The sequence below is a fragment of the Eubalaena glacialis genome, chromosome 1 (genome assembly GCF_028564815.1).
Source record: "Eubalaena glacialis isolate mEubGla1 chromosome 1, mEubGla1.1.hap2.+ XY, whole genome shotgun sequence".
NCBI lineage: Eukaryota > Metazoa > Chordata > Mammalia > Artiodactyla > Balaenidae > Eubalaena > Eubalaena glacialis.
Genome location: NC_083716.1, coordinates 160870592 through 160893332, shown reverse-complemented (window position 1 = coordinate 160893332; position 22741 = coordinate 160870592). Strand labels below are relative to the sequence as shown.

The following is a 22741-nucleotide window of genomic DNA, read 5'->3' as shown; positions in this document are numbered from 1 at the left end:
GTGTATAGGGCCTCTGTTCTATTCATTTTTTTTTTTTCTTCTAATTTCTCATTTATAAAGAAGAGGTTGGGGTGGTCATCTTGCTCCTCTTTCAAATGTGTAGAACAGTGATCTTCCTAAAATGTTATGTAATATTTTATCATTGTCACTCCCATGCCTAAGATTCTTTAGCAGTTCCCATCAATCAGAGGATGAATTTCAAAACTCTTGGCATAACATGCAAGCCTATTATTATTGGACCACTGCTTCACCTCCAGCCTGACCCCCACTTCAGCCATGTTCTGAACAGTCTGCCAGGATCTCTAACTTTTCTATGTCTTTGAAGGTCTATGTTGTTCCTTGTGTTTAGAATATTAAGTCGATTTTTCAAGTGTGATAAATGAGTCAACTAAAATCACACCTTTTAATGAAATCCTTCCCTCATCTACTCTATCCCAATGGAGAATTAAATGTTTCTGCCTCCATGCTGACATAGCGCTTTGTACATAGACCTGTTAAAATGAGTATCCCATTGATTTGGTTTTATACATCTGCAGTGGCAGAGTTGAGGGTTAGCCTGAGGGAAATTAGTTCCAGCCATTATCTCAATCAGGGCCCCTTCCCTGTTCTTTAGTATTTTCTGATCTAAAGTACTAAGAGATTGTAAAGTCTAGACAAATCTCATTCGCCACCTAGACCCTTCTCCAGACACCCTTCCAACCAGATTGCTACTCCCAAGCTTCTCTTTTATAGGAATTGTGAAGCCACCACCATGGACCTGCTCCCACTGAGCAATAAATTTGTACTACCTGACACTCAATGAATATTTTGAGTTAATTTGTTGATTTGTCCATGCATTAATTCATCCATTCTTTCATATATTCACTCAACTAATATCTATCTGCTTTGCCTCTCCCAATCCTATATCTTTGTTTCTCCTCAGAACATCTTCCTCAGGATGAAAAGTTTTGCAACCTCAGTCCCATATTCCTGCCTAATTTCCCCATTCTTGTCTTTAGTCACACATTTTTCAACAAAGATCAAGCCTATAATCTCATATCTATCAATGACTCCTTTCTCCTACTTGCCCCAGTGGTCCTAATAATTCTTCTTACCTGATAATTCTTAGATCTGTCCAACTAGGATCCCAGTTTATGGCCTAAACATATCATTTCAGGATTATAATATTGCTTTTTTTAAAACTGTTTTTACTGAGTGCTAGATGTTTTAATAGATGATCTCATTTCTTCCTCACAATGGTTCTAAGATGAAGTACTTTTCCTGGATTTACAAATAAGCAATGTGAAGCTTAAAGAGTAAATAAACTAGGGAACTTTACCGTAGTCATGTGTAACCCAAAACTAATCTATTTAAGCTGCATTCATTCATCAACATTTAATGAGCTCTGCCCTGTGGGGTATGGTTTTCATTGGTAGATTTATTCTTGAACATTGTAAGAAAAATTCAATATAAAGAGTCCTATGAAAACTCACTATTTACTATAGTAATCATTTAGTAAAGTAAAGTATCCATCTGTAATCCAAATTGCTAAAGTTAATGCAGTGCACCCAGTTTTGGAGTCAAATTGATGAGGATTGAAATACTGCTTTGCCACTGTGCAATTTAAGATCTGCCCCCAAAATGCTTAACTTTGCCGTGTCTTCATCAGTAAAATGAGAAGAAAAACACCAACATCAAAGTCCAGTAAATGATAAATATTATTACCTAGCGCCTAGCACAAATCCTGGCACATAGTAGGTATTTAATTGGTGTTTATTACATGAATACATGAATACATGACATTAATTGAAAAATCACTTTTTTTTTTTTCTGAAATACATGAGCTAGTTTAATGTTTGTCATTTAAAAATTGTGGAGTATGAGGGTTCTGAGAGACATTTGAAACACTACCCAACATGATAACTATTTTACTGGATTCAATTAAAGAAAGGCAGTCTTTGAGATTGTTTTAGCTTTTTAGTCCTGTGTTGCTAAAAGATCTCATGATGGACTTTTCAACAGTTAATAGATGGTAAAAGAAAATTTTTTTAAAGATTATTTCATCCCATCATTAGTTCAGATACAATAAAAATATATAGCTAATAACATACCCCATGACCATCACGAAATCTACTACCTTTGCATTCAGACCTACTCCACAAAATTATACAATTGTATTAACTAAGAGGTGCTTTTAATCCTTTAACAGACCAAAGGCTTTATCTGTACATATAGTTACACGCTTTCCAGTGAGCTGTGCAGAGTTCCTACCATTTAGGACCAAGCCAACTCCCTTTCAGGTGAGAAAATTGAGCCCCTTCAAGTTAAAATGAAAAGAGAGGGGCAACATAGTATACCAGAGGCTGATTGCTAAGGTTTGAATCCTGACCCTACAACTTCTTAGCTGTGTGACTGTCAAGTCACTCAACCTCTGTGCCTCAGTTTCCTTTGCTGCAAAATGAGAGTAATTGTACTTGCCTCATGGGCTTGTGAGGTATATGTAAGTTAATATCAATTCATGGAAACTGCTTAAACAATGAGTGTGTACATACTATAAATATTCAGAAAATGTTAGCCATAGAAACATTGGTTTCTCAGGTTTAAGTAAAACAACATGTTATAAAACCATGAATACTTCCCATCCCCTCCAAAAAAAACCACCACTTTTTCACTGAAATGGGTTTCCTAGCCCACATTAAAAGTATGAGACTACAGTCCATCAGCAATTATTTAATGTTATATTTCTCAAAGTGTGGTTCCAAGATCATTGCATCAGAATCACCGGAAAGCTTCTCTATATGCAAATATCTGGTCTATACCTCTCAGACCTACTGAATCAGAAGTTCTTAGACGAGTCCAGTAATCTGCATTTTTTTAAAAAATTAATTAACTATTTATTTATTTTTGGCTGTGTTGGGTCTTCGTTGCTGTGCGAGGGCTTTCTCTAGTTGCATGGAGCGGGGGCCACTCTTCATCGCGGTGCGCGGGCCTCTCACTGTCGCGGCCTCTCTTGTTGCGGAGCACAGGCTCCAGACGCGCAGGCTCAGTAATTGTGGCTCGCGGGCCCAGCTGCTCCGCGGCATGTGGGATCTTCCCAGACCAGGGCTCGAACCCATGTCCCCTGCATTGGCAGGCAGACTCTCAACCACTGCGCCACCAGGGAAGCCCAGTAATCTGCATTTTTAATATGCACCTGAATGATTCTTTTCAGTACCAAAGTCTGAGATTCCTACTGTGTTCAAGGCACAAGTTTTCTTTAACTTTTGTAGGACAGCTCTTAAATATTAATTGTAATTGGAATACAAAAATCTATTTTTGAAAAAACCCACCCATGTATGGCAGAAATTGTTTGCCTATATTTCAAAGCAGTTTCATGGAGAGAAAACAAGTCTTTAGAAGCTCAAGTGCTACAAAGATAATTGAAACTGACAGCCTTGAGGAGCCAAAAGGGATAGTGACTGATTGTTATTCTTTAGGCCTTTTTGGAGAAAGAACATAATCACAAATTTAGTAATTAATCCAGTTCAAATTCATCACCAGGGCTACTCATGGACATGACTAAATGCTCTACTTCTCTTGATCACTGGATTAAGGAAATTTTTCTTAAACTGCCTATTCTAGTAAGCTAATATAACTGAAAAATTTAAATCCTCAAAGTGTACTATGGATAAAACAGAATTTTGACCTAAATTTGTAAGCTTTGTTGTCAGCCCTCATATGATACTAGTAGAAATGTAAATTGGTACAATCTCTTGGAAGGACAATTTGCAGTATTTATCAAAATTACAAATTTCCAGAGTTTTTGATGCAAAAATTCTACTTCTAAGCGATTATCCTACAAATATGCTCATTCAGAAACAAAATAAAGTTTGGAGACATTTCATTGCAGAATTGTTTGATTTAAAAAAAAAAGAGATTAGAAACAACCAATGAGGACATGTTAAATAGATTATGGTACATCTATATTGTATAATACTAGTCATCTAACTATATACTTACTAATATGTAGTGAAATCCAAAATATTTTAATGGAAAAAAATGTTTCACTAAAAGGAATCAGACATCCTTAGAGAAATGACTAACACCAGGGCTGGGCTTGAGAAAGTATAAGAAGAGCCTGGAATATCTTTTTCGTGCCAGAAAGTAAACAAGTGCTTAAAAATGTTGGGAACATGTTTAAAGGACTCAGGAGCCAGCTTGAAGGGCTCCCACTGGCTGAATCTGGAACAGTGGATTATAAACCATTGAATAAAAATAAAAAAGAATCCATGAGCCCATACTGATACTTAAAATATAAATAAATAAAGGGGGGAGAAGGAATGACAGAGTTAGGAAATTGCCATTTTGCAACCATGATAGTAATAATTGATTCAGGCAATAATCATCAGTAAGTGTTAAAACCATTGAGCAAAAGTCTCATGGGGAGCACAGTCTCAAAGTATCTCCTCATAAGCAAATAAGAAGAGATAAATGGCAGCTTTACAGTGGAGACACCTATGAAAATCATCAAAACTTGCACAAACTAGTATCACTGAGATTCCCTGAGGTAATTCACTGGGGAAGCAACATCACTTCTACGGTGTGCCTACCAAAAATTCATAACCTGAATCTCTCCATGAGGAAAGAATCAGAAAAATCCATATTGAAGGATGTCCATTAAAAACAAAAGTCAGGGGCTTCCCTGGTGGCGCAGTGGTTGAGAATCTGCCTGCCAAATCAGGGGACACGGGTTCGAGCCCTGGTCTGGGAAGATCCCACATGCCGCGGAGCGACTAGGCCCGTGAGCCACAAATGCTGAGCCTGCGCGTCTGGAGCCTGTGCTCCGCAACAAGAGAGGCCGCGATAGTGAGAGGCCCGCGCACCGCGATGAAGAGTGGCCCCCACTTGCCGCAACTAGAGAAAGCCCTCGCACAGAAACGAAGACCCAACACAGCCATAAATAAATAAATAAATAAATAAATAAATAAATAAATAAATGAAAAAAAAAAACAAAAGTCAGGGGCTTCCCTGGTGGTGCAGTGGTTAAGAATCGGCCTGCCATTGCAGGGGACACGGGTTCGAGCCCTTGTCTGGGAAGATCCCATATGCCGTGGAGCAACTAAGCCCGTGCGCCACAACTACTGAAGCCCGCACGCCTAGAGCCCGTGCTCCGTCACAAGAGGAGCCACCGCAATGAGAAGCCTGCGCACCACAATGAAGAGTAGCCCCCGCTTGCCGCAACTAGAGAAAGCCCATGCGCAGCAAGGAAGACCCAATGCAGCCAAAAATAAATTAATTAATTAAAAAAAAAAAAAGTAAAACAACAAACTGGCCTATATTCTTCAAATGACAAGGTCATGAGGAACAAAGGAAAGCAGAGGAACCGTTTCAGAATAAAGAAGATACAAGAGCCATGACGACTAAATGCATGCATGATCATGGATCAGTACATTTTGGAAACAATAAATTTTGCTTTAACTCATACAACTCAATATCAAAAAAACAAACAACTTGATTAAAAAATGGGCAGAAGACTTGAAAATACGTTTTTCTAAAGAAGACATACAGATGGCTAACAGGCACGCGAAAACATTTTCAGCATTGAATAATTATTAGTGAAATGCAAATCAAAGCCACAATGAGATATGACCTCACACTCATCAGAATGGCTACCATCAAAAAGTCTACAGGGGTTCCCTGGTGGCGCAGTGGTTGAGAATCTGCCTGCCAGTGCAGGGGACACGGGTTCGAGCCCTGGTCTGGGAGAATCGCACATGCTGCGGAGCAAATAGGCCCGTGAGCCACAACTACTGAGCCTGCGCGTCTGGAGCCTGTGCTCCGCAACAAGAGAGGCCGCGATAGTGAGAGGCCCGCGCACCGCGATGAAGAGTGGCCCCCGCTTGCCACAACTAGAGAAAGCCCTCGCACAGAAACGAAGGCCCAACACAGCCAAAAATAAAAATAAATAAATTAAAAAAAAAAAAAAGTCTACAGAGGTTGGCGAGGAAGTGGGGAAAAGGGTACCCTTGTATACTGTTGGTGGAAATGTAATTTGGTATAGACACTATGGAAAACAGTATGGAGGTTTCTCAAAAAACTAAAAATAGAACTACCACGTGATCCAGCAATTCCACTTCTGGGTGTGTATCCAAAAAAAACCAAAAATACTAACTCAAAAAGATACACGCACTCCAACATTCATAGCAGTATTATTTACAATAGCCAGGATATGGAAGTAACCCAAGTGTCCATCAACAGATGAATGGATAAAGAAGATGTAGTATATAAGATGTAATATATATATACATATACATATACATAATGCAATATTACTTAGTTATTAAAAAGAATGAAATTGTGCCATTTGCAATAACATGGATGGACCTAGAGGGTATTATGCTTAGTGAAATGTCAGACAGAAAGACAATACTCTATGTTATCACTTATATGAGGAATCTAAAAAATAACACAAATATATAACAAAACAGAAACAGACCCACAGATATAGAGAACAAAGTGCTTAAAGTGGTTACTAGTGGGGAGAGGGAAAAGGGTGGGGGCAAGATAGGGGTATGGGATTAAGAGATACAAACTACTATGTATAAAATAAATAAGCAGCAAAGATGTACAGCACAGCGAAATATAACCATTATTTTGTAATAACTTTAAATGGAGTATAATCTATAAAAATATTGAATCACTATGCTGTACACCTGAAACTAATATTATATTGTAAATCAACTATACTTCAATTAAAAAAATTTTTTTTGCTTTAAAGGAGTAGTGAAATTTGAACAAAGATATGTTACAACAAATACGTTTGATAACTGTATTGTAGTTATGTAAGAAAATCAGAATGAGAAATTCTCACAAATTTAAGGAAAGATCGATTTTTCTGTAGCCATAGAACGAAGTCACAATCAGAGCACATTCAGTTGATAAGCACAACTCATCTCCATGAACCTGCTTTTGTAAGCCAACTGATCATCATTAGCCTCTTGGGTATTACAGTCAGCTGATCAGGCATGAATTCACTCCAGAAAAGATGCCTTTGAGTACCAACCAGTCAACAATAGTCACTCAAGTAACCAAGCTTTTAAGGATCACGCCAACCCTTTTATGCCTCTCAAAGCCCACCCATCCTGAACTCCACGCCTCCCAAAAACCCTATGAGTCCAGTAGTTGGCTTTGCTCAGGCTCTGCCTGACCAGCATAGCTCTAGATTACTATAGTAAGCAGTAAATTTCAGCTTTGTCTTTTTATTTCAGATATCAATGGCAGTCTCATTATCCTTTGGTAATTCTGGATTTTCCGCCAAGATTGTTTTAAAAACTCGTTTGGCAGTATTCCAGGTAAGCTCTGGGCCAACAGGTACACTTACTGGTCCAAACTTTGTCATTAGGTCAGCTGCCAGATGAGTCAGTCTCAATAACCACCTGAGCTCTACTTTCATTGAATTCTCATTACTGTGTGTATTCTTTAGCCTGGGGTGTATAACCAAGTAGTTTTTTTGCATAAGATCATTACGCTTAGGTCTTTGTTCTAAGTAATTAGACCTTTTGGTTTGGAATAGAGCCATTTGGTAGTTACACTGAGAAGTTTAATAAGGTTAATAGACCTTTTGCTTTGGAGGTCTACCATTTGAAAATGTTTGCCATTAACCTGCATATTCTCCTGCTGCTTACTTTGGTTTTGTTTTGTTTTTCAGAAATTTTTAAATATTTACTTTTAGAATTCATTTAAAAACAATAATGAGCCCACTATATGTTAACATAAATATTATATTTTAATTACAACAAGATTTTATGAAAAAAATTAGAAGCATGGCATTATGTTTTACTCTTTTGTCTGGTTTAATAGAAGACTGCTAAGTTCTCCAAAAGGCTTCTACCTTTAATTTATTGTGCTGTGTTGTTTTGTTGAAGAGTAGGAAGAAAATCCAGCCTGGCATAGGTATGTAGTTGGAAGAAGAAGCAGTATTTTAATAGCCTTTTCAGATAATTGTGGATATTCTCCTTTTATGTAACACCAAAACTTGACAAGCAATAGTTTCTCAAAGATTAATTGCAATGCGGAATCTGAAATCATACCAGTGAACTTTTTATACTCTGTTACATTAAAATACTTTGGTGTATCTTGAATTTTGAATGGATCTTTTACCCATGCATGATTTTGTATTAGTATGCATTGGTCATTTGAAAAATATTGTCATTGAATAATGTGCATCTTCCAAATGTTGACACATTTCGTTATACGTTACCAAATATCACCTTTGTTAATATCACTACTAATCTCATCAGAAAGTTCTTTCTATTGGTATATACTTAGTGGAATTCCTGGGTCACAGGAAATGAGAACATTTCACTTTATAAGGCTATGACAACTTTTTTTCCAAAGTACTATTCCTAACTTACAATCCTACAAGCAATCTTATAGGAGAGCTCAACATTTTTTCCAGCATTTGATAGTTTTGAACATTGGCGTAAAAGAGTAACTTGCGGTGGTCTTGATCTGCATTTTTCTTTCTTTTTTTTAAAAATAAATTTATTTATTTATTTTTGGCTGTGTTGGGTCTTCGTTGCTGCGCACAGGCTTTCTCTAGTTGTGGTGAGCGGGGGCTACTATTCTTTGCAGTGTGTGGGCTTCTCGTTGTGGTGGCTTCTCTTGTTGTGGAGCATGGGCTCTAGGCGTGCGGGCTTCAGTAGTTGTGGCACACGGGCTCAGTAGTTGTGGCTCACGGGCTCTAGAGCGCAGGCTCAGTAGTTGTGTGCACAGGCTTAGTTGCTCCACGGCATGTGGGACCTTCCTGGACCAGGGGTCGAACCCATATCCCCTGCATTGGCAGGCGGATTCTTAACCACTGCACCACCAGGGAAGCCCCTGCATTTTTCTAAAAATGAATTTGAGCAACTTTTCATATTTATTCTATTTTGTGAAATAGATGTCGTGCCTTTCATTTCTCCCTTTTTTTCTAACAGCTTTATTGAGATATTTACATTCCTTACAATTTACCCATTTGAAAGGTACAATTCAGTGGTTTTAGTATATTCACAAATTTGTGCAACCATCACCAAAATCCATTTTAGAACATTTCATCACCCCCAAAAAAACTCTATACTTTTTAACTACCACCCCACTCTCCCCCAAACACTCCCCTCTCACTCCCAAACAACCACTAATATAATTTCTATCTCCATAGATTTGTCTATTCTGGACATTTTATTTAAATGGAATCACATAATACATGACCTTTTGTGACTGGCTTCTGGCACTTAGCATTTTGTTTTCTAGGTTCATCCATATTATATAGCATGTGTTAGTACTTCATTCCCTTTTATGGCCAAATAATATTCCATTGGATGGATATACCACATTTTGCTTATGCATTTATCAGTTGATACATATTTGAAGTTAAATTAAAATCCTAGTGTATCAGTTACATCTCAATAAAAAAAATCCTGGTCTAGAGCTAAATTAAGGGCCATACAGGCATGCCTTGGAGATATCGCAGGTTTGGTTCCAGACACCACAGTAGAGTGAATATTGCAATAAAGCAAGTCACATGAATTTTTTGGTTTCCCAGTCCATTTAAAGTCATAATTACACTATACTGCAGTCTATTAAGTGTGCAATAGCATTATATCTTTTAAAAATGCACATCCTTAATTAAAAATCAGTGCTGTTGAAAGAATGGTGCCAATAGACTTGCTCACTGCAGGATTGCCACAAACCTTCAATTTCTAAAAAATGCAGTATCTGCAAAGCTCAATAAAGTAAAGTGCAATAAAATGAGGTATGCCTGTAATTAAAGAATTTCCTAATCTCCAGCAATACAGGCAAAGTTTTGCTATAGAATCTGGAACTCTTAAAGATACTTATTATCATGGGCTACAGATCTGTACGAACTAGTTTAGTTACTTATAAGCCCTTCCGAAGGGAAAAATGTCTAAAATCATCAAGGCATGAAAGAGGAGATTTTTAAAAACTCAGCTATGAAAATTTTTTAAATATAAAAAGAAAAAATATTAAGCAATTAATAGAAGCCTCTATTTTAAGGGTAGACTGGACAAAGATTCAATGTTGTAACTTAAACAGACTTCAGGAAACTTTCAAAAAGTATTCTGGGTTACATTCAGTATCTGGAATTAAAGAAGCCTTGTCTTCTCTTTTTTGTAGATTTAATAAAAAATAAATTAATTAAAATGTAAAATTGCTAGTTTAGAAAATATCTAATATGTGGCTCAACGTTTCCAGATAGCTTTAAAAAGTAAATAGGCTAGGAATCAATATATCGTATGGCTCTGTAGATGAAATACCCCAAAGTGTCTCTGTTCTCTAAGATGTGAGAGCCTATAGATAAGGATACGTGTAAATATAGTGAATAGAAGGACCATTAAAGAAACTATGTACCATGCCAGCTAAGAAACAGGACAGCTATTCAAAAATCTATCCAGTGATATGGCTCCAACGTAAACAAGAGCACCCAACAATTACCAATCTTTTTTCTATTTCCCTACATTTTATATAGTTATCACTTTATCAATAGTTCCACCTCTATATCAGAGTAAAAGATTGTCTAAAAAGCAAGAAGAAAGGCAAATTGACTTCTCATGAAAAAAGAAAACAAAAAAATTTGTATTAAAGTAAAAATGAGAGTGCCGTGTTGGTTTTTTTAAAAGAAGACAAGAAAAATTTGAATGTATATAGTAAATTGTGGAAGACTTGAGAAGAAATAAACTTTATTTACCTTGATTTAATAGAACCACTCAGGTAGTCAAAATCTCTAACAATTCAGTGTCTCAACTATAGCTGATATTTTGAGATCATTATCAGAGGGATATTCTTTATTCTCTGTGATACAACATTGTGAAGAAAATAATCAACAGAGCAGGACTGAACTGCTATCCTTGGAAAAGCCTGTTTGCAAGGTTGAGCCTTGGCTGGCATCCAGGAACTTAAATTTCAGGAGGGTTCCCAACATCAACTGATGAGAGTGACTCACTAAACTGTTTGTACAAACAATATGGTTTCCGCTGAACCTTGCTTTTCCTTCTGGGTGTGTGGAATTTGGGTACATGCCAGACAGTGCGGCCTACGTGATTAGCCCCCAGTAGAAACCCAGGGTACTGAGTCTCAAGCTTCTGTGGTTAGCAACGTTTCACACAACATTTCACACATGTTGTCACAGCTCATCGCTAGGGAAATTAAGCATGTCCTGTATGACTCCATTGGGAGAGGACCCTTGAAAGCTTCCATCTGGTTTCCCACAGACTATGTCTAAGTGCCTTTTCCCTTTGCTGATTTTGTTCTAGATTGTCTATATCCCTTAGCCATGAATACAACTATATGCTGAGTCCTCTCAGTCCTAGTGAATCATTTTACCTGGGGTGGTCTTGGGGATCTCTAACCCAAACATCTATAAATGTAGTAAGATCTACTTTTAGACAAAAATATACTGCAGCTCTTATACTTGCTTGGATTATAGTTCATCTAGATATGGGAATGTATACTGTATGTGGTTCTAGGAAGTACCAAAAAGATAGCTATGGTACCAGAATTCTTATGGATGAAAGATTCCACCAATATAGGCAGATTAACTTGGAGCAGAGCCCATAAGATTACAGATTGATTTTTTTTTCCTTAATTGCGTTATTTATTTATTTATTTATTTATTTTGTACAAACATGAAAATGTTAGGCCATGCTCTATGGATTTTAACTCACTAAAACACCATTGCCTATAAAACCTATCTCTTAAAGAAGCAAAATAAATAAACCTCTGTGCCGCTGAGTAATTACAGGCCTCAACTAGTAAGTCAAAATAGCCTCAGATCTTCTACTAGGCCTTTCAGTCTAATGGTGGCACACGTACTCAATCACTATTGCTAGCAGAAACCACTCGTTTTTTACTTATTGATTAACTAATTATGAATTATCATCATTTTCTCCTTCTCATGTAACCAAATACTGGTGTAGCACTCTTTTTTTTTTTTTTTTTTTAAACTTTGGGTTTATTTATTTATTTATTTATGGCTGTGTTGGGTCTTCATTTCTGTGCGAGGGCTTTCTCTAGTTGCGGCGAGCGGGGGCCACTCTTCATCGCGGTGCGCGGGCCTCTCAATATCGCGGCCTCTCTTGTTGCAGAGCATAGGCTCCAGACGCGCAGGCTCAGCAATTGTGGCTCACGGGCCCAGTCGCTCCGCGGCATGTGGGATCCTCCCAGACCAGGGCTCGAACCCGTGTCCCCTGCATTGGCAGGCAGATTCTCAACCACTGCGCCACCAGGGAAGCCCTGGTGTAGCACTCTTAATCCAGCAACTCCATAACCCTATGAAGGAGAATCCCGTACTTGTGTTCCTGTAATTCAAGAAGACAACCATGATCAGAACAGAATTTTTGACGCTATAGTATCAAATCCTTACTCAATATTGTTTGTTGAAGGGTTTTATGTTAAAAATTTGAAAAAATATCAGGCTAATATATAAAAAACAGTCCTGTTTCTTTTATAAAATTTCTTACCAAAAGCCAAATTGTTCACATATCTGAACCATGGTTCTTTCTAGGGTGTATTAAATTGTTAGTATAAATGTGTATATATATATATTACACTAAGATTAGTAGCTTTTAGAATAATTCACTTCTTTAAAAGGATGTACAAATGCAAAGATTTCTAAGGTATCCTGTAAGATTGAATAACAAACACATCAATTACCTGATGTCTTCATGTTAAAACAATTGTTGTCATAAAGCCAGACACTCATAGTAGAAGAAATATTACAGAAGTTAGTATACTATACTATAATCATTATGGAAATATTTTGTATATACAGAAATACATTAACAGATTGTCATGCTAAACAGATTTCTCTGATTAAAATCATTATACAGGAACATCATTAAAACATCAAAAACAAAAATAGTAACAATAAATTGATGTAGAAGTTCAAAGATTTCATCATAGATGGGCAAAATCTGGATACCCGAATTCTGAAGATAAACACTGGGAATGATTAAGTTACAAGATCTATGAGGATAAAATCTGGCAAATCCACAATGGCCACCTGATAAGCACCCAGTAACACCCCAAATGAACACTTGTGGAAATCTTCCATCAAACAACCCATCCACAGTCAGGATAAATTGGCCACAGAATCAAACCATTATGAGAACACTTCCAGGAACAGAGGATTTAGCCAGTTCATGCCCTATCTGAAAACCAATTAACCTGGAAAAATTGTAAAGATAAGGCAAAGACTAAAATCATGCCCTAAAAGATCCTTTGAGATCACTGAATGAATTGTAGCAATTGCTTCCCTCTATCATTTATGAATGTATACTATTAATAGTACATTTGTTTCCTGGGTAGGTTAAAACATTCGCTTGTTGAAAAGCCACAGCATTCACCATGGTTAAAATATTTACCATTAGATCTTGTATTTCCTGTGTAGAACATTTTGTCTTGTTTATCCAGCAGTATGGGGATACATTTAATTAGAAGTTATTCATGATTTTTAGTAACACAGGATTTTACTTACTCCAAAACCTTATTGTCTGTATCACTGACAATCCTCTAGAAAAATATAAAGGACCTTGACACAACTGAAAAGTTACATCTATTGGAGATCCTAAACTGACATTCTCCAGAGACCCTCCACAAATTGTTGGTTCCTGAAAGTGGACTGCTGATTCAAGATATTAAGAATAAGCTGGTAACTACACACTGTAAAACGTGTTTTCACAAGACCATTGGGGGAGTTCCCTGGTGACCTAGCAGTTAGGATTTCGGGCTTTTACTGCCGTGGTCCAGGTTCAGTCCCTGGTTGGGGAACTGAGATCCTGTGAGCTGCATGGCTAAAAAAAATAATAATAATAATTCCCCAAACCACTGGGACAATATTCTTCTATATAACACACTCTTCCTTAAGTACTTTTATGTAATTATGCTTTTTATTCTTTAGTGATTTAAAGTTGTGTACTTTTGACTCAGTCTATTATGTTACCCTAACCAATAATAATGATGGGCTTATACGTAAGCTTTACCAAAAACAGTCACCACCTCTACTCAATAAAGCTGGAAAAGAATAAAATAAAATAAATAAATAAATATTTTTTTTAATGCTGGAAAAGAAAAAAATTAAAAATAAAAACGATCACTTTTCTAATTCTGTAATTGAGCTCTCCTAAGCTTGGCTAATACAGCCAGTTTGAAAAATAATTGAAGGTATGTTACATAATAAAACTATAATAATTTATATATTATAAAATATATTTTATATATCAATAATTATATTAAAGTAATAACTATATATCAGTTAACAATATTTAAGACAGTATATTATATAAAATTATATTGCTATATTATCTATAATATATAAATGAAGAAAAATATTCTTTTGCTGCAAGAGAGGGATATAACTGTTCTTGGGCTGTAGCAGTAACTGTTTCTCATCACTACACCCAAAGACAGTATATCTATAACTTCAAGATTGATCGTACCTTTTGGGCACCTCCTGGATTCTTTTTCCCATGTGAAAATCAGTCTCTTCAGTGCTGACCCAGAACCAAGGCTGTACAAGTGTTCTGTAGGGCTTTTTGTGAGACCATCCATGAGTTTAACTCCCCAACACTCTGAATGAACTACATTTCTTAAAAAAGAGACTGAAAGATAAAACCCTTTGTAGCAAAAGATTCCCCCAAATATTTTCCCCCCACCCACAAGCACAACTTGAGATAGTAATTAAAAATTTGTCCCTTCACACTGGCTGAGCCCTACAGGCAATAGAATAGCATAGCCTTAATTTTTTTTGGTCAGCCAGGAGGGAGTCTGTGCCATTACTAAGACTTCTCATACAGGGACTAACACTTCGGGTGAGATAAAACAATCTATAACCAAGTTAAAAGAAAAAACAAACTGACTAAGGTAGACTCAGGGAGTCATTAGGCCTTGTTTTATTCCTCAGGCTTTTAAAATCTTGGTTCACGGTTATGGAGTATCTTCCTTTCCCTTTTATTACCAATATGACAGGTACTTATAGTTTTACTTGTTTGTCTCACTGTTGTTCAGTGTCTGTTGTCCAAACTTTAAAATGATTCCACACAGCCACTGGGCTAACAGTGATTCAACAAATGATTCAAAGACAAAAACAAGATAAAATCACAATGATGAATGTGCAAATTGAAAGTCATATCTCCAAAAAGGGAACCTCGATATTCAAGAACCATGTACAACAGTGGTGAAAATCTGGACTTTTGGTCCTTCTTTCAGCTTTGGCTGAATGAGGACGAAAAGAGAAGACTGAGAATAAAGGAGTCCCCACAAATGCAGGAAAACACTGCTTACTCAGAAGCCATGATACTAAGTGACCATCAGAACTGGTCTTAAACCTGTTCGATTGATCAGCTACTCACCTCAATGAACACCAAACTAATCAATGTCGGGTCCTCACTTCTGACAGTCAGCCAGCCAGGTATGAGCTCAGTCCAGTAAACATGACTTAGAACGCCAGTCAACAACAGCCTCGCTAAGTCACCACACTTCAATTGCTGACGTTTATCCACGTACGCTTCTGAAAGCCTGCCAATCCCAAACATCCTATAAAAAAATCTCTTTCTGTAGTAAGCAAGAAATTCAACACTATTATATAGAGTGTTGGTCGTATCATCATTGGACAAATATCACGCTGTTTTAAAGGATTTTAGAGTAAAACATGTGATGTCTGCAATTTAACTTCAGATGGTTCAGTATATTTGTTTATATCAGAGACAGGTAAAGCAAATGTGGTGGAAGTATTAACAATATTTTGTGAGTACATCTAGGTGAGCATTCATTATAGTAGCTTGTAACTCTTCTGTAAGTGTTACAGAGTCCAACCTCGCCCTGCTCGCTGCCCAACAGGCCAATGAGTCGGAGACGAGGTGTTGAGGCAAGGAAGACGACTTTATTCGGAAAGCCGGCAGACTGACAAGATGGCAGACTAGTGTCTCCTATAAACCATCCTATCGGGGTCTGGATGCCAGTTTCTTTTATAGAATCAGAGAGGGAGAGGTGGTGAGGAAGTAAAGTAAAAAGGCAGAATAGAGAGGGAGAGGTGGTGGGAAAGTAAAGTAAAAAGGGTCATCATTCTTACAAAACATCTCCTGGAATGACCAGCCTAGGTGAGGGGATGTGTTAATTTCTTCTTTCTAGCAGCCATTCGCAGGTGGGCAGGGTCAGATTTTCTCCCTGGGAGCTGAACAGAGGCACTTTAACATTGAGGCAGAGGGGCAGGGTTCCCTGAGGCAGGCCATTACGTATGATTATAATAACAAAAGCAACGAAAAGCAAAGGTTAAAGTAGAAGAAACAGACCAAACATGGAGTCCAATTTAGCTCTTCCCTGTTATATAAGTTTAATTTTTCAAAATTAAAAAATGTAAACAAGAGAAGTGACATCAGCAAAATGGTGGAATAGGAAATTCCAGGCCTTTGTTCCACATGGAGACACTGACTTAACAACCATATAGGTGCCAAATTGCCTTTGTGAGAATTCCAGAAACCAGGTAAGAGGTTGCAACATGCCAAGTGAATGCAAAGCCAAGAAGAGACATAAGGAAGCAGGTAGGAAAGTTCTTCTTATTTGCCTGTCCTAGCTCCTCCCCCTCCCCCCCCACACACCCCCACCCCCAGTAAAGCACCAGGCACTCCCAACTCTCAGATTCTCCCTTGGGAGGGAAACAGAAAAGTGGAATGTGCATCCAAAGTTCTGGCTTTTCAGAGGGCTGCCCAAGGGACTGGGTTCTGTCTTGCCCGACTCAGTGTGCTGATGGGAAAAGAATGGATGTGTACTTTGAATACCAGGTTGGGGGCAGCTGAGAACAATGGCCAGCACAACAGCTTGTTAAACTAGAGAGGCTGCAGTACTGCAGACAGACACTAGGGAGAGAAGGAGATTATGGGCTTCTGAGAAGCAGCAGAGGCAAACCTCTTTAACTGGGAAATCACTTGCACAAGTCCAGAGAAGATGCATACCCAGAAGAGGTTTGAGAGGTTCCCAAATCTCTAGCTAAGCTGATTCGTTTTTCAGATTCCCAGATCTCAACAGATGAGCACAAGGCATACAAAGAAACAGGGAAACATGGCCAAATCAAAGGAAAAATGAGAATAGCCAAAACAATTTTGAAAACTAAGCAGAAATTTGTAAAACTTTCTGATTTCAAAACTTATTATAAAGCTTCAAGGGACTTCCCTGGTGGTCCAGTGGCTAAGACCGCGCACTCCCAATGCAGGGGGCCCAGGTTCAATCCCTGGTCAGGGAAATAGATCCCACATGCCACAACTAAGAGTTCACACACTGCAACTAAAGATCCCGCATGCCGCAACAAAGAGCCTGCATGCCACAACTAAGACCCAGTGCAGCCAAATAAATAAATAAATAAATAAATATTTTTAAAAAAATAAAGCTTCAGTAACCAAGTGAATGTGGTATTGGTATAAAGATAGACCTATAGATCAATGGAACAGAGTCCAAAAATAGACCTACCCATGTATAGTCAATTGAATTTCCACAAAGATGCCTATGCAATTCAGTGGGAGAAAGGATACTCTTTTAAAGAGTGATGCTAGAACAATTGGATATCCATATGCAAAAGAAAGAAAGAAAAAAGGAAGGAAGGAAGGAAGGAAGACCATTACCTTATACCATTTAGAAAATTAGCTCATATTTACTGACCTAAAGGTCAAAATAAAACCTATGAAATTTCTGGAAGAAAATATAGGAGAAAATCTTAGTAACTTTGGAGTAAGCAAATATTTCCTAAATAGGACTTTAAAAACATAAACTATAAAGGGAAAATGATACATTAGACTTCATTAAAATATAAAACTTTGCTCTTCCAAAAATACTGTTAAGAGAATGAAAGAACAGACTGATAGAAATATTTGCAAAACATACACCAAAGGACTTACATCCAGAACAAAGAACTCTTAAAACTCAATAATAAAAAAGACAAACAGATAAAATTTTTAAATGGGCAAAAGAATTGGACACTTCACTTAAAAAAAGTATATGGATGGCAAATAAACACATGAAAAGGTGCTCAACATTGTTAGCCATTAGGGAAATGCAGATTAATGCCACTCGATATTTGCTAGAATAGCTAAAATTTTAAAAAAAGAAAGAAAGAAACCCCACCACACCAAGTGTGTTTGTTTGTTTTAATATTTATTTATTTGGCTGCATCAGGTCTTAGTTGCGGCATGCGGGATCTTTAGTTGTGGCATGTGGGATCTAGTTCCCTGACCAGGGATCAAACCCAGGCCCCCTGCAATGGGATTGTGGAATCTTAGCCACTGGACCACCAGGAAAGTCCCACCACACCAAGTTTTGATGATGATACGACCAGCTAGAATTTTATTCATTGCTGGTGGTAATGCAAAATGGTAGACATTTTAGAAAACAGTAGGTAGATTCTTAAAAAGTTAAATGTAAATTTACCATACAACCCTGGAATTTCAGTCCTACGTATTTACCTAAGAGAAATGAAAATATCTGTCAACATGAAAACTTGTATATGAATGTTCGTAACAGCTTCATTCATAGTAGCCAAAAACTGGAAAAAGCACATGTCCATCAACTGGTGAATACCAACAAATTGTGGTATGCAGTGGAATAGTACTCAGCAATAAAAAGGAATGATACAAACAACAACATGAAATAACCTCAAAAGCGTTGTGCTAAATGAAAAGAAGCCAGGCACAAAAGACTGCATACTCTATGATTCCATTTCATTGAAATTCTAGGAAAGACAGAACTGTAGTGACAAAAAGAAAAAACTCAGTTATAGTCAGGGGCCAAGGCATGGCAGGAGAGGATTGACTACAAAGAGGCACAAGGTCACAATTTTAAAAGATAGACATATTCTATATCATGTTTATGGTGGTGGTTATATGAGTATATATATTTATCAAGGATTATTGAATTATACACATAAATTTGATGAATTGTATTTTATGTATAATATAAATAAAATTAAGATAGAGAGGAGTGTGTATAATATGCTACAAAAAAAGTGGAGTGGGGAAGGGAAAAAATATGCATTTACATACACTGTCTTTTGAAGGATATTGAAGACACTGGAAATAGCTCTTGAGGACCAGAAATGGGTAGATGGAGAAACAGGATAGGAGGAAGAATAGTCATAATACATCATCTGTAAATTCTTTTTTTTTTTTTAATCTGTAAATTCTTAAGTTTTGTTAATATGAGCAGATAAACTAGCCCAAAATTAAATTAAATTGAGAGCAAAGAGAGAAAAAGAAAAATCTTAGTTGACTAGATGAAGAGTTGTATTAAGTAGATGATCAACTGTGCTGAAGATACTGCTGTTTAGGCAGAGCATACATGTTGCTTTTCCCCATAGCAGTAACACTTTAGCTGGAACACTGATGTTTATCTAGCACTGCATTGTCCTCTATAGCACTTTTAACCTTGATTACCTGTAACTTTTAAATTGAAAAAAAAAAAAAAACCAACTCATTACAAGTCTAATCATTTTTACCTTCTAACCTTGCTCTTTCTGGTTTTGCAAGAAACAACTCATATACTGGAGCAATTTTTCCTACTTCTGCCTACAATATGTGAATAAACTGTTGATGAGGCATACTTATCAGGTATATAAACATACCTGTAAGTGATTCCTATTCACTGTAGCAGGCATAGAACTTCAAAAAGCAATATGAAAATTAGTTTTCGTACTGTATTGTACATGTAATTTTATTTTAAGTGAACGTCTTGATTCAGTTAAATCTAATACCATGTAACTTTTCTTTTGACATCATGAGAACTGCTGTGAGGTTACTAATACTTAGGCAAGTAATAGTCCTATTTATAATTGTTTGACAGTCAAATAAGTGCTCAAAAACTTTTATATTTTATGAATATTGCTAAGGATGTGGCTTTCCCAGTGGAGGCCCAAGAGCCTGTGTTTCTAGGGAGTTTACTTTTATATATTGAGGTTTTGTGGGATGTGATTTCTTCTTGTGGTTTTCTTTGCTGGGCATTTGTTCAGAAGGAAATTAAATAGCTGTGGATATATATTTTAGAAATTTAAAAACAGCACAAGACATGAAAACAACTTGCCTTCAAAATAAAAATAAATTTTTTTTGAGGGGAATGAGTTGTAAAACATATTCTGAAAAAACTTCCTTTCCAAAAAATTTTCTTCAAAAAAATCTGAACTCAAATGTTATATTAAATAAAATATTGAATATGTACATATGTACATGTATAAACATTAGTCAATTTGTTTTATTTTCAGAGAATGATACTGATATCAAGATCACATTCAATTGAAAGTAAGTAAACTTAAAAAAAAAGAACCTCCCAAACCCACACATAAACATGACAAAGAAAAAAAAATAGAGAAAAAAACCTACAGATACATCTAAGCAGGTATTAAACTGAAAACATTCAAATAAAGTAGAATTGCTAGAACATAAAGAATACTAGAGTAGACATGCAAAAGATGCTAAATTGAATAAAGAAAGTCAAGTTTTTAAAAATGTTCTACAAGGTCACTTTTACTAAAATTATTATTGAAAATTATCTATATATATATTATAATTCTTCCTTTCCAAGTATTTCTATAGATCTTAGAATATGATCATAATGTACCCTAAATCTCAGTAGGAAGGCTTGTAAATAATTCAGTCAGATCTCTAGAAGTCATTATAACCCATCTCTGATCCTGTGTATAATATTCTCATATAATACTCTCACTACACCATTGAGATATAGGAGAATCTGGGTCAGTGGTAATAGATAACATTTAATATCATTCTGAATATTTCATACATCTGAATATTATTTTCAGGAAAATCTTAGAGGATTTATATTCATTATCATCAATAATAATACCTTATATCCTAGAGTGCATTGTAATTTTCAAATTAACACACATTCTTCAATTTACTATTTAAATTCCATTATCAAAATTTCCAAAGGAAAAAAAAAGTTAATTCTGATAAAGAGCAAAAAGTCTGTGGAGGGAATATAGTCAATAATATTGTAATAACTTCGTATGGTGACAGGTGGTAACTAGACTTAAAATGGTAATCATTTTGTAATGTATAAAAATATCAAATCACAAAAATATCAAATCACAATATTGTATACCTGAAACTAATATAATATTGTAAGTCAATTACACTTCAATTTTTTAAAACTGGGGGGAAAAATGACCAAAAAGACTATGGGTGGGAGGAAAAGAGTAAAAAAAAAAAGTGAAAAAAAAAAAAATTCATGATCAAGGAAGTAAAAAAAGTTCAGATGTAGGCAGGAAAACATATGAACAGAGAAATGTTATACTAGCCTTAAATAATATTCACCTAAATTAATTTCTCTGCGTTTAGAAAATAGCTATCTTCTGTTTACAGCTTCTTCTTGTTTATGCTTTGTCATCTAGAATTAGACTTTTATTCCTAAGTCTAACCCTGCATGAAACTGATTAAAAGGTGTATTACCTTTATATCACTGCTCCCCCCAAATTGTAACATACATAGTAGCTTAAGACAACATGAATTTATTATCTTACAGTTCTGTAGTTCAGAAGTACAATGGGACTCTTTGAGCTAAAATCAATGAGTCAGCAGGGATGCATTCCGTCTGGAAGTTCTAGGGGAGAATCTCTTTGCCTTTTCCAGCTTCCAAAAGCCACCCACAATCCTTGGCTCATGGCGCCTTTCCTCCATCTTCAAAGCCATCAATGTTGCATCTTTCTGACTTTGCTTCCCTTGTCACATCTTTTTTCTGACTCTCTTTTTCTTAAACCTCCCTCATCCACTTTTAAGGACCCCTGTGATCACATTGGGCCCACCTGGACAATCCAGGATAATATCCCATTTTAAGGTCCTTAACTTAATCACTTGTGCAAAGTCCCTTTTGTCACATAAGGTAACATATTCACAGGTTTTGGGGATCAGGATGCAGACATCCTGGGAGGGAACACTGTTCTGCCTGCCACAAAAGGTTATATTTAATATCTCATTCTCTGACCACTACCTACTAACTCTCCAGTGCGTCCTCTTTCATACTCTGATTTGACAATTCTTTGAGCCTACCACTTTTTTACTGTCCCTCATTTCCTTACTGTCCTCTCTTCACCCCTTATCAAACTAAATTCCTTGGGTTATCATTGCAATCCCTTCTTACCCATATCCTCTACTCCCTTGCCCCTGTCTTATCATACTCACTTGGCAAAACACCCTGCTGACTCCTGCTCTCTCACTAATCTGTCTTTGTCCCGTGTAGCTGAACATGGCCAGAGGAAAAGAGACTCGCTGACCAATCTCCTGTTAAAGTCCATACCACAAAGTTCAAATGGACCCTTAATACTGCTGGTTAATGACCTGCTATTTTCCTAGTCCATTCACTTTCTCGCTTCCCTAGAGGATGCCTTTCTCTTCTGAGTGAGTAGTGCAGCCCACCAGCCATCCAGCCCACCACCCACCCCATTAGTGTCATAAACTCCAACTTATCTCCCTCAAAAACATTTTTTTATTTTAATTAATCTCTGACTCAGTAATTCAATCTCTAGGACCCTATCCCAAATAATTAGAGAGCTGTACAAATACATATATGTCCAAGGATGTTTATTGAAACAATATTTATGAAAACTACCTATAATTCCCACAATAGAGACAGGTTTACATAAAGTATGGAACAATCATAGCATGGACAGTTTACAGAATACTGTAAATGAAATCATGTTCAAAATCATGTTTTTGCAGAATACTCAATGATAGGGGAA

General features: G+C 36.7%; 1 long non-coding RNA gene across 1 annotated transcript in view; it reads left to right on the top strand.

Moving 5' to 3' along the window:
- The window catches only part of LOC133087090 (uncharacterized), a 59750-nt gene that overhangs the window by 2108 nt on the left and 34901 nt on the right, over nt 1-22741 (top strand). The window contains exon 2 of the long non-coding RNA XR_009700382.1: nt 7227-7310. This is a non-coding gene — a long non-coding RNA (uncharacterized LOC133087090). The remainder of the gene's footprint in view (nt 1-7226; nt 7311-22741) is intronic.